Below are 12,199 nucleotides of genomic sequence, written 5' to 3' on the forward strand. Positions count from 1 at the left end.
GTTCTTATTTCTCGAGCAGAAATTCAGTGTAAAGAATTGTTGGGGAGTTGGGCACTTTGTAAGTGAGATCCATTAGCAGAAATGGAGCAGGGATGGAAACGTGTTCCGGCTCCTCTGTACTGATTTTTCACAGGCGAGTCTGACTGAAATCCTGTGTATGTTTTATGAGAGTCTAGAAGGTGATGGATGGATTTTGCTCTCATCCAGGTACTTGTGTCTGTGAATTTGAAGTTCATTTCCTATTAACACTTGCTTTTGCAATCTTGAAATTCACTTTTCTCAAATGCTTATGTCCATGAAGGAGTGGAGCTTTCCTGGGAAGATCATAAAAGAGCGCCCAGTTGTGCCTTTACAAATTCCTTCCAGAGCATGATAGCATGTATTTTGCGGAGTCTGTAACTCGGCTTAGGAAGATGCCTTGCACCTACCTTCTGAATGAAACACATCATGGAGGGGAATCTCCTCTCCAGTAAGTGACGTGCTATGAGTTACCTTCAACAAATGCTGCAGGGGCAGGTTTTAGTGGAACAGAGATGGGAATCAGGCTGGAGGAATTGGGATCAGAGATGCAGGAAGTTATCCCAAGGATGTGTTTTAGTATTGGAGGCAGAGGGATTCCCAAAGGCGAAAATGGCATCAATAGAAATAAATGTTGCTTGTGCCGGTAACATGAAAGGGTATTTTGAGAGATGTGAGAGTGCCCATCTGGAAAAGAAGGAAGAACAATGCTGAAAGGACACTTTAATTTAGGATGACTTGTGTGATGAGTTAGTCGGGCTTTCTGCTCACGATACGAAGTGGGGACTGAGGGATCATTGCATTTTCAGGCTCTTCAAATTTAATTTAATGTGTGTTTAAAGAACAGCTGTCTTGAATCTGGCAAAATGAGCAGCTCACCTGTGGACTGAGGAGTCTGAAAAAGTGATGGAGACTTGGCATTGAGCAGTGGCCTGTGTGTTGTGTGCATGGACCGTTGCTGTGCTGCTGATGCCGAGCTGGCATGCTTTTAAACAAGCTGCCTGCTTTTAAACAAAGGGATCTGAAAACTGCAGAGGGATGGGAAAGCTGCATGGAAGGAATCTCATTTTCTTTAGATTTATCTGCTACTTTCCAGAGCAGTCACTACTTGCTGTCTTCTATTTTATTCTTTTATAATGTAGCGTGGGTGTGGACTAGCACTATTTTAGGTCCTGTGGATGCGGCTCAGAAATTTCAAATGTGGTTAGAAGTCCATTTTCAAAAATCAAGGGGAACTCTTTCAAGTCTGCACCTGAGGTAAAAATCAAGTTAATTTTCAAGTGTAGCGTAGCTCACTTCTGTGTGGCATAGCTCCCTTCTGCCTTTCTGCTCTCAATTATGGAAACTTCTTATCAGTTTGTAAATCACTTTGCAAAACACTCCTTTTTCAGCTGGACAACACCCATGCATTTCAGTGAACTACAAGTTCTAAGGTTGAGAAGTTTTCCTAGTTACTAGGAGATAAATATTAATATTCATGGATTGTTTAGATGGATAGATGATCATATACTTGCAATACAAGGAGAAAAATTCAGAAATGTTAATTAAGAATTAGTTGTAAACTTTGATGTCAGAGATGGTGTTAAATTTCAGCATGGACACTTAATTAAATTTAATTTAGTTAATGCTGGAAGTGAATGGAAATGAAGGAAATTTAAGCTTACCGTAGCTACAGATGTGAGAGTGCACTAAGGTGATTAATGCATATTAACTCATACTTTTAAAATTCATGTCTGCCATTAATTTGGCTTGACTTTTTCCCATCTGTCACCATGCAGAGAACACTCTGGAAGCCTGACTTTTTTTGAAGTATTGCAGAAATGCCTTTTTCATCCCTGATATTCATTCACAATCTCCAAACTAAGATTTTACACTGCGAGGACAACAAGTAAAACCCTGCAGGTAGTATTTCAGATGCTTGGTTTTGTGCCTAAACTTCATCTCGCTGGTGCCAATGGTTCACATCTGTGCGGTGTTCTTGAGTGTGAACGTCACGTCCTGCCACGTGTACACCAAAGCAGGTCGGTGTGGCGGTGGGGTGGCTGCCTGAGGTGGCAGGGACAGGAAAGGGGTGGCTCTGTCACAGCTGCTTCTCGTCATGGCTCAGCTCCACCATCAGCAGGGTTTTAAGCCAAATCTTAGATCACTCATCTGTCAGAGCCCTTACTGGGCAGCGCTCAAATTCCACCTTCTCAGCACCTCGGCGATGGTCTGATCAGCGACTGACCTGATAAAACCAATCACTGCTGTCAGGAGGTCTCAGGTCTTTCTGCCCAGCTTCCATCCATTATGGATCTCTCCTGGTTGCTGTAACTCCTTAATCTGGACAAAAATAAACCCAGAGTGTGATTAAACGCTACACAGGGCTCCCAGTAAGCGTCCCCTGAGCACGCAGCCCCAACACGTGCTGTTCTCGGCCAGCTGGCACCCTGGGGCTGCAAGATGGTGACAATGACTTTTGGAGAGCCAGGCCCACCACTTCTGCCTTAAGCTCACCTGCCAGGATTCCAATAGCTGCAGGCTGTACTGGTGATGGGTTTTTTGTGGTTATCTTTTTCTGTTGCTGGCTGCTTTTCTAAAGTGAAAACCTCAGGCTGGGCAAGAAGGTCACCGCATCCTGCTTCTGCCCATCTGAGATTGCTCTACTGGCTACTGCATGTTCTAATGTTGTGTGTCACAATCTTGCAATTGTTTTGAAGTGTTTCTTTACCTTGCAGGCATGCCCCGAATACCCAATCTGCACACCGTTTCCCCTTGGCCAAATGCCTCGTTAACCCACACTCTAAGAAACTTTCTCCCCTTGCCAGCATTGCTCCTTCTATCACCTCTCAGCTCCTGCCAGATAGTAACAGGGCTTGTTCCTAAGCAGCCATCTCCTAGAAGACTTTGGGTCTTTCTGGTCCTTGGGCATCTTTGAAGGCCCACACATCCTTTGCTTGCTTTCTCTTAGGTTTCATGAAAACAAACTCCAGCACTGAAAAGAAAAAAAAACTAAAACCCCTCCCAATGTCCAGATACATTCTGCCTCTTTTCTCTGTAGTTACAGTTCTTATTTTTCCCCAAATTGAATTTAGCTGTTGGTGTTATCAGTAGTTCTAATTAAGTTTTTAATAGCCCATTACCAGGAGACTATTAGGTGTGGATTTCTGTCAAAAAATAGGTGTACTGGTTCAGAGCAGATATACTGCAAAAACTACCCCCTTAAGAAAAGCCTGGGGAGAGACTCCTTTGGTGTTGCTCACTGAAAACAAGCAGTTTTTCAGCTCTGGCTTGGGGAGTAGGATCAATGAAACTGAGTTTATCTCAAGCAAGATGGGTTTGAAATGGAAATGTTGTTCCTGCTTTCAGTACTTTGTCTGCAGAAAGTGGTGAGAAACTTCTGAGGAGCTGGTAGGTGTGAAAAAAGGATCCTGCTGGGGTATTGCCTGGGTGAGAGAGATTGGATTGGTCATAATTTGCACAAGTAATCTTTCTTCATGGCCATGGTGTGACTCCTACTTGAACCGTGGCTGTTGGATGGGTTGGCTGTTTCTGTTCCTGCACTGTGTCCTGGTGAGGTGTGGGAAACAACGTCCTGCTTGAACTTGCCTTTCAACAGACAGGTTTCTAGCTCTGTTCATGGAGGCGGTGCAATACCAGGGGATTTCTTCACTAACATATCCTGATAATGTCACAACTTGGGTGTTCATTTCCCCAGGCATATGGCCAAGATAGCAATCAGTAACCGGATTTTCAATTCCTGCCCCTTGAGGGCTGTAACCCTGTTCCTGGGTAGCAGAGGTTGAGGTCTGGCAGCAGCAAATCCCTGCCAAAGGCACGGAGTGCCTTCACTGCTTGGCCACTGAGCCCTCTTCTGCAGAAGGGTTTCTGCAGTTTGGCTTTCTGTGTCTTCTGTGGTACCGTTGAATTTGTCCAGTGTTTGCGAAGACCTGTTGCTCCGAGATGGTGATCTATTCTTCTGCCTAAGCACAACCTACCCACCTTATGTGTGTAACAAGAATTAATTGCAACTGTCTGAAGTAGCCATAGACTTGTCCTAGAATTTGCTTTAATAAAGGAGAATGGGTCTTCAATGAAAGTGTAAGGACTTGTATTTCCCCTGGAAGCTGCTGCTTTCTGCTCTTCTAGCTTCAGCCTTTCTCCTGCAGTATTGTGAAGCAATTGAATTGAGTAAGGGTGAATGATAGCTTCTTAAGCTGAAGGTGTCAAAACCAAGCAAAGCTACATCCTATGAAAATGAATGCAACTCATGGAATTTCTTTAGCTCAGACTATGTTTGTGGTTTTGATTTTATTTATTTATTTATTTATTTATTTATTTATAAGAAGGTTCCATTTTGTAGCAGAGGTGATATTCTAGTAGCATCAGCCATGTCAAAAATTCATATATAAACGCAACAGTTTACATTTTAGTAATGGCAGGTTTATCAGGTATTACTGGGTCCTTGTAGAATTGCTAAGCTGTCAACCTAGGCCTCAGTAGCAGGAGGAAAGGGTTGGAAAACCAGCCTCTCAGAAGGCAGCATAGTGTTTATACAGCCCAAATTTGACTTGTGTGTGTGCTACAGGCTCTGATTGCGTGGTTTCACAGCTTCTTCTTGGCTTGACGCAGCCTTGCTCATTGTGCAAAACGGATGTGTATTTGTGGTTCCTTTTTTTCCTTCTTTCTTTCTTTTTGCTGCTCTGTGATGGTGCTTTACTTGTTGTGCACTGAAACCCTGCCCCAAGGACAGAAACAGAAGTTCTCCAGTATGCTCTGTGGTGCTCCTCAGAAATGTCTGAGCATCTGCAGTTTGAAATGCGTTTATTGGAAGGCATCTCTGTATAGATGGAGACCTGAGGCACACACAGGGTACCCAGCCAATTCAGGGTGCTCTTCTGGGAGACTGCCAGGGCTCCACTCCTCTTAATAATTTCTGATGTCCATGAAATCCAGTTCTGGTGCTGAGAACTCATCCCATGTGCAGACTTGATCATGTGTCTGACTTCAGCAAGGGTCTGGCAATAAGGGATGTGAAAAGTTTATTTTAAGATGTTTGGTTTCATAGCAGCTCTAACAGAAGCAAGGTAGGAATCACTTCTCTCTGGCAGCTTTGATTTGCCTCTCTCATGGCACTTTATCTGGTCTTTGTGCCTTATTTACTACACCTTTTGTTTTAACTTCTTTAGTGGGGAAAAAAACCAACAGGTAGAACCTTGCTTCAGCACTGTGTGAAGGAAGTATGCTGTTACAAAATGATGTGCAAGGAGATACAAATGATGTTTGGGGAGAGGAGGACTGTTCTGCCAGGGGCTGGGCTCCTAAGTCCACCACACGGACTTCTGTCACTTGAGTGATTAGCAGACAGTGGTAGTGAAACATTATCCTCTCCATGGGCCATTGGGGGGGGAGGTTTTGTGGAGAGAATTTGTTTGCTGGTTGGCACTAGTGACCTGGGGAACCATGGGCTCTGTCAGTGGCTCAAAAGGCAGGTACTTGCTCCAGCCATTGCCTCTTTTTAAGCTTGTTCCCAGCCCACCTCCACGTCCTTGCCTCAGTTGTCTTCATGGACCAGTCCTGGTCTGAAGCTCCTCAGCATCTCATTCCATTCTTGGCTGAGCCTATGTCTGGGCTTCACGTCCCACTCCTCTGCGTCAGGTTGACCTTCCCTATCCAGGCTTTCCTGTTCTCACATCTTCTCCTCGTCTGACTGACACGACCAGAGGGTGCAGCTGTCTGTGCTCCTAGCATCATGTGTTCGTGTCCCTGCTCCCCGTCGGAGACCCTGCGGCTGCGTGCGGCGGTGCCTCCTGGCTGGGCCGGCACCCGCGCTGAGCCGCTCGGCCGGGGGGGCACTCCTGGGTGTGCACTGCTCTGCAGGGATTTAATGATTTTCTGTTTAAGTGTAATTAACCTAACAGGCAGGGGTTTGATTATCACGTTGTACAAGAGTTGTGGTGGCAAAATTTCTAATTTTGGGATGAATCAACATTAATAATTAAGCAATAAGCAAATACCATTTCTTTTACAAGAACACAGACAACAGGATGTTTTCCTCTGCAAAAGCAGCTGTCAGGCAATTGGTTATGTTGCAGCTGGATAAGGTGGGAAGGAGAAATAATTTCTCACCCATAGAAAAGAAGATAAGCCATAACTCTCTGCCAGCTGCCAGCAGGAGGGATGCTGAACAGCTGTGGAGACTTGCTGCCTCCTCTCGCCTCCTGGTCCTACTGTCTGTGATTACTATTAGTGCACATACCTGTCACACCAGAGCCTGCATGTTACTACAGTATTAATTAAGAGCCTCAGGCAGATAAACTCACCTGGGCTGGTACTAGACCTTCAGCATCCTCCAGTATCTTTCCATACAGATCCTCTGTCCGAGGAGGGAAGGAGAAGAATTAATGATAATTTTTGTTGTGTATGAGGGAGTAATTTTGGGTTGTTACTTAGCCTTGGCAGATTCCGAGGTATCTTCTTTTCCAGTACCTCTCTGCCTAGTATTCCTGGTGGTGCAAATGCTTGCCCTGTAGAAATGCCATGTTGGTGAATTTATCAAACTCAGGCTGACCAGAGGACAAGGGGGCCTGATCACTCTGATGCTGTGGCTTGTAGGACAAGTGGTGAGGATTTGAGCTCTGCTAAGGGATGCTGCCCATCCTGCAGGTTCTGGCTCCCAGCATGGGCTCTGTGCACATCTGTAAGGCACCAGGCTGCCAGAGGTGCTCCTGAGCAGGCAGTCTCACTGTCCTGCTGTGTTGAGGGGCATATGTCCCCACAATCCTCTTACCTCCCAGAGATGCCTGTGAGTGTTTCTGAGCATCATGCCCTGTTAGTATAAGGCAGTGGGCAGACAGTTGAGCAGCTCCCTCAGCCTCAGCCTGGCAGTTGTGCTTCCTCAGCAGCCCCAGGTGCTGCTGCAGCGGAAGCCGCACACCTCCGATGGCATCTCTGGGTGCACTTTTCAGTCACGTATAAGGGCAGACTCAAGCAGGGAGCGGGGAGCCAGAGATGGATTGTCATACATTTTTAGAAGTGATGTCCCTGAAGAAGTGCTGTATGGCTGGACAACTGGTCTACGGGGCTTGCTTGGCTGCCTAATCCCTTTTCTCTCCTGTTTCTCTAACTTAAATGTGCCCTTAGTGCAGGCCATAAAGCCTGGTGTGCACCAGCCTGTAGCAAAGGGATTCCGCTGTTCTTTTGAACTCTCTGGCCGGGGATTTCCTAGCCTGGCATGTAAATAGGCTGGGGCTTAGGCTCACCATTACTCCACCAGCCTTCCTTTACTGCATTACAGCTGCCCTGTGGTCTGCCTGTCCAAATTTCCTCGCCGAGGGTGGTATGCTCTAATTGCTTGCTATGATGGCTGACCCCTATCTGTGTAAGGTGCTCTCAAAGGTGCAGCTACGCCGAGGTACTGCTGCTGGCTGGGTGAAGCAAAGAATGTTATTTTTCAGTCTAGCAGCCAGCTCTTTTCTGTTTTCCTTCCCTTTGACCTAACTTTTAGTTTCATTATTTCTCATCTGGCAAGAACCTGCACCAGCCGGCGCTGGTGGGACCTCCAGCACTTTTAGTAAGGCATTGCATGCTGATGTCACTCTGGACCAAGCAGCACCCCTCTTTTTTCTGTCTTCCTCCTTTCTTGCTTTTTACCTCTCTTTTTTTTCCATCTTCCCCCCTTTCCTCATCACACAAACTTTGTAAAGCCTAAGCTTACCTTTTTCCCTCCTGCTTTTCCTCCCCTGCAGTGGTATGCTGTAGTGGGTTAGGGTCCTTGGATGGTTCAAGCTGGCAGTAAGTTGGGATATCAGCATATTAGGACCTCTCCTTAAGATGTGAGTGCTCGGATTCCCTGCCAATAGCAGAAGGCTGAGCTGCTGGACTCGGGAGTGAAACATGCCAGGCCATGCACATACAGTGGAAACTTGACCAGGGCAGGATAATTATGGGAAGCAGTGTTTTCTGAGCGGACCGTGTGCTCTCACTTGCTAAACAGTCTTGTGATTAGTATCTTACTTAAGAGGATTTTAGGACACGTGCTGCACTTACATGGAGTTTCATTTAGAGGTAGGGGAGAGGTTAGAAAAATAAACTCTGTAAAGGCTCTTTTGTGTTTCTAACAAGGGTCATCAGATAAGTGCAGTGCATCACTGCTCCGTTGCATCAACACAGGCAGTGGGTTTTGCTGTTATGGTTCAGTGGGAAACGGATCCACAAGAGGGGCTTTCCACATGTGTTTATACAGGCTGTATTGCTGAGATCTCTTCAGGGACACAGAACTCCAGTGCTGAGGGTGAGTTCATCTGCCTTGAGGTGGGCATTGCCAGCTCACCTGGCCTGGGCTTCTGGTTTTAGACTCTGGGGAGTTCTGCAGCTAGCAGGTCTTCACCAGCAGGTTTTGCTTTCAAAATAAAGCTCAGTGTGCAGTTTTACTCAGGTACTAGTTATGTTTAAAGGTACTGGCATCTTGGTTGTTTGTCTCACCTAGGACTCCCTTGCCCATGGTGTGGGTGCAGCAGCATCTGCAGCCTCTGGGCATTTCTGTGTCATTGCTGACTTGCTGAGTGGTCCCAGCTGGTGTTTGTAGTCCCCAGTCTGGTGTTTTCTGATCAGTCTGATGTGGCAGTCTAATATCTTCCCCTTAATTTCTTTCCTAGGCTGGAAAACTTGATTAAAAGAGAGATGGGAGCATGAAGAATAGTGTGCAGCGCACAGATGTGCTCCCCATGGTAGCATCTCCTACAGATCTTACCTGGCAATCTGCTTCTGCCTGGAATTGTTTGACACAAACTGCTGTGGACAGCGAGGGAGCCTGGAGATGAAGGTGACACCCAGCTCTTCCTCTTCTTAGCCTTTTTCCCTTTTACGTGCCTGCAGCAAGAGCATGGCTGCTGTCAGTGTGATAAGGCCACATGCATTCAGAGGCATGCTGTTTGCACGGGGACTGTCTCATGTTGCATGCAGAGCTGGGAGGACAGTGAAGAAAATGGGAAGGGTTCTTTTCTGTTCCCCTTGCAACTATCCTATATTTATCTTTTAAAGCAAAACAAAACATTTATTCTGTTTCTTGTGGAAGCCCTTGTAGATGTTGCTACGCACTAGTTATACTCCAGAGATACATATCTAAGATCCAGTGATTATTCCAACTTGCATAAATAGGGTGTGTGCTGGGGCTCATTTTGGTTAGGGCTTTCCCCAGAAGCACTGGGTGATATTGCCAGTAGTGCTATGTTAGAGTAATTAGCTGGCTGCTCTCACAGCTGACTTCTGCTGAACATGCCTGAAGTACTTTCATAGTTGGTGCTTTTTCCTTTCTGTCACTCCTTCCCACTGGCATCCTGCCCTTTATCGCAGCACCGCAAGCCTTCGGCAGCTGCCTCCTGAGATGACGAGCTAGTCCAAAAGATCCCAATCAAGTATTGAATATTTCTAGAGCTCTGTGCTTCAGCTTTGGGCCTGATTAGTCCAATAATTGCATGAATGCTGCTACCCTTTGGCACACAATTAGTGTACACCGTAAGGTTTTGATCATGCAAAGCAAAACTCTTGGGCACCCTGAGCCATTGCAGTGACTGGGGAAGATGGCGATGCTGGGACTCCCCCTTTTCTCTTGCACGTGGGAAAACTAACTTGGCAGGGGACATTTTTAGAGGTGACTGCAAATACAAGTGTTAGGTTTATGCCTGTTTTGGAAGAACTTCAATGTATAGCTGCTTCTTTAAATCCTAAAGTTGCTGGCATCGAGAATGCCAGATGTTGCTCCCCACTTTCTCCTTTGCTGGAAACATGTTAATCTCCTCTCATCCGCTTAAAACCTGAATCTTTAATATGGAAAATGCACCACCCTTTCTTCCTTTCTGGCCAGGGAACAATTCTCCCTCCCAGTGTTGTATTACCTTTAGCATTGCAAACTGAAACGCTTGGCCTGGGGTGGTGGAGCTCCAGCAGCCTGCCTGCCTGGGAGCTGCTGGGTTTCCATCCCCAAAGAGGGCAGAGAGCAGCCAAAATTGACACAGATGTCAAGACTAGTGGTGTGGGGCATGGGGAGTGTTCGCAGGAATGCTAATGTGCTGCTGCAGGTAGGTGAGTGGAAAAGAAAGAGTGTGACACGTTGCCGTGGGCATCTTCGCCACCTGCTCTTTCCGTGGGGAAAGAGGGAAACTAAGCTGGGTGGGATTTGGGTATAGAGGATCAAAAAACCAGGTCAGCCTTGGAGCTCTGCCACCCTAAAACTTTTTTTCTTTTTTCTTCCTTGTTCCTCTATGGGAATCCTCTGCTCACTGGAAAAAGATATTTCTTGGGGTGTTACCTCAGGTGGGCTGGTGAGATAGCAGGATTTCGTGTAGACGTGGGAGTCATCCTCTCTCGGGAGGCGTGGGAACACAAGGCAGCTCTGTGTGCATGGGCAAAGTACAGTTATGCAGCAGTGACTGATTACTATTATTTTGGCTTTCGTTGGATGCCAGTCTTCAGGACAGCTAAAATGTAAGGCCAAGCCAATCTCTCAAGCAGATTCACTTTTAGTGCAGAGGTATTCCTTCTCTTGACCTACTCTGGTAACAGTGAACTGAAGAGTTACTTTCCATTTGTGCCAGAACAAAATCTTTAGCCTGTTTTGAAATGCTCAGAAGTCTTCCTGTTGAACAGCCAAACCTAATCCTCTGTTACTAAATACAGTTTCAGACTAGGCAACCTGGTTAGGCCTGGCTTGTAAAATGCAAAGGCTGTTTGGGGAGTTGAATATTTGAAAACCACCAAAGTGATGTATTTGGTCTGCAGTATCTGTGTCTCTGTCTGCCCAACCCTCATGTCAGCAGTTACACTGTTTAATACATTAATATCTGAAATCGAAAAGGGCCTTTTCTCTTTCCTCCTTTGGGCACATCTGAAATAGAGAAGTAAAACCAAAAATAGGCATACGCCCCCCTTCAAGCCCCAGTGCTCTGTGTAGCTCTGTGGGAGCCTCTGACTCCTCCTTCTTCAGAAAGTGGCTTGTGGCTGAGCAGAGCCTGCCAGTTGAAGAAAAGGGACTGTTGATGTGTCAGACCTGGATGATTGGAGGCAGATGAGAGAAGGACAGGGATGTGTTTCAGGGTGTTGTGTCCAGGTTTAGCAATGGTTCTCCAATGTGGGTGTCCAGGCCAGTGGAGCACATGCAGCAAAACCTTGGACCACGTTCTAAAATACAGTTCCCTTTAATAATAGGATGATGCATATGTAATCGTATTGTGTAAGATTAACAGAGTAATTAATTCTATGTACTTGATGCTGAAATGTGGTGCCAGCCCATCTGCTTCTGTTTGATGTAGTTTTTCATGTGCTTTAGAGATGGCTCCACCAGCATGATTTGGGGTAGCTTTCTCTTATCAGGAGTTGGCTGTTGGTGCATGTGGCTCTGTGGCCTCTCTGGTATCAGCCTATGTCTGGATATTCAAGGCTTCTGCTATGTTATATGCATGACATCCATGCTGTGGTACGCTACAGCAGAAGACCTCATCTCAGGCATTGCCTCATGCTTGAAGCATCCTGTGGGACTCCTGCATCAGCTCTGAAACATCTCGGTGAGCAGAGGACACAAGCCCAGAACAGGCACTGCTTGCAGGGCATCCAGGAGAGGTGGGAGAAAAGCTGCCCAAAAACGCAGATAAGGAAAGGATTTCCAACAAGGAGGGTTTGTGGAGGGTGGGAGAAGAGCTCGAGGTGGGTATACAGGCCTCACTGAGGCAGGAGGGCAGCTGCCTGCCACTGCATTGTGAGGAAAGGACACGGAAATTAGGGCACCCCCTTGTGTGGTGCCAATGCTGGAAGGAGTGTGAAGGGCCTAAGGGAGAATTTCCCAGGAGGAAGAGGAGAGTCCTGGAGATGCAGACACAGTAGAAAGGCACCCTCTTCCCTGTGGGTAACACGTATATCCATCTCCAGCCCTCAGCCCCTCCTCCACACAGTGCTGTGCATCCTTGGTCTCGTAAAAATAGATCGTTTAAGTACCACTGCAGTCAGAGAGTGGTTTTGCCAAGTGCTAACCACCAGCGCTGCTGTGCGAGTGTTTGATTAGATGGTGCAGAGCACAGCACTTTCATCTCTCCTGGCAGCAGCGACGCCCTGGCGAAGTCAGAGGGTTCAGGGGAGCCGGCGCCTCTAGACAGCGCGTGGGAAATTTCCGCTCAGCTTCCCTGCGCTCACACATTTTTCACCTCTTTGG

The 12,199-nt window shown here is 46.7% G+C and overlaps 1 protein-coding gene across 5 annotated transcripts in view; it reads left to right on the top strand.

Moving 5' to 3' along the window:
* ST6GAL1 (ST6 beta-galactoside alpha-2,6-sialyltransferase 1) overlaps positions 1-12,199 on the top strand; it is a 46,754-nt gene that overhangs the window by 6,437 nt on the left and 28,118 nt on the right. For all 5 annotated transcript variants that reach the window (XM_074912339.1, XM_074912336.1, XM_074912337.1 and 2 more), the window contains exon 2: positions 8,655-8,821. The gene's annotated coding sequence lies outside the window, so the exon portion shown is untranslated. The remainder of the gene's footprint in view (positions 1-8,654; positions 8,822-12,199) is intronic.

Source organism: Athene noctua, chromosome 8 (genome assembly GCF_965140245.1).
Source record: "Athene noctua chromosome 8, bAthNoc1.hap1.1, whole genome shotgun sequence".
Classification (NCBI taxonomy): domain Eukaryota; kingdom Metazoa; phylum Chordata; class Aves; order Strigiformes; family Strigidae; genus Athene; species Athene noctua.